This window comes from Myotis davidii, unplaced genomic scaffold (assembly GCF_000327345.1).
Source record: "Myotis davidii unplaced genomic scaffold, ASM32734v1 scaffold609, whole genome shotgun sequence".
NCBI classification, from domain to species: Eukaryota; Metazoa; Chordata; class Mammalia; order Chiroptera; family Vespertilionidae; genus Myotis; species Myotis davidii.
In genome coordinates, this window is record NW_006300164.1 from 1,646,125 (window position 1) to 1,646,766 (window position 642).

Sequence of the window (642 nt, forward strand, 5' to 3'; positions counted from 1 at the left end):
GGGCGTGACGGCCGAGAACACACTTCCTCTTTGCAGGGCCCAGTCTGGCGGGTGGCGTGGGGGCTGGGGCCACCCCCAGGTCATCCCTGGGTCAGCCAGGCACTGTGCCCCCGAGGAACCACACCCCACCCACTCCCCTGCTGGGGTCCCACCTCCCTGTCTGCAGCTGACAGACCAAAGGTTTCATTATTATTTTTAGGTCGCCAGCAACCTAAACTATGATGGAAGACCAGTATGACCTGGTGCTGCGGGCCTGCTGGGGGGACAGAAGGGGTACGGGTGCCTGCCGGGGCCCCCACCGCACCCACGGGAGCCCAGGAGACAGGAGGGAGGACCAGCCCCACCCCCGGGAACCAGGGGAAGCCCCGGGTTGCACGGGTGAGAGCTCCCACAGCAGGGAGTTCTGCACCGTGCACGGGGCTCTAGGGACCCCAAGATGAGGGGACTCCAGAGAGGCTGTGCCTGCTGCTCAGAGGGAGTGCCAAGAAGGCCCAGCCAGACTTGGGCAGGGCCAGGCCTCCCCAAGGAGCCCCTCCAGGGGCTGCGGGGGTCCTGGGGCCCCTGGGGGTTGTGGGCCCAGCTGTCCAGTCACAGCAACGCCCACCCGTCAGAAACAGGCAGGTGGGGGCCTGGGGTGGCGCC

At 67.6% G+C, this 642-nt stretch overlaps 1 protein-coding gene across 1 annotated transcript in view; it reads right to left on the minus strand.

Moving 5' to 3' along the window:
• Nucleotides 1–642, minus strand: part of NOTCH1 (notch 1) — a 76,614-nt gene that overhangs the window by 44,488 nt on the left and 31,484 nt on the right. The window lies entirely within an intron of this gene.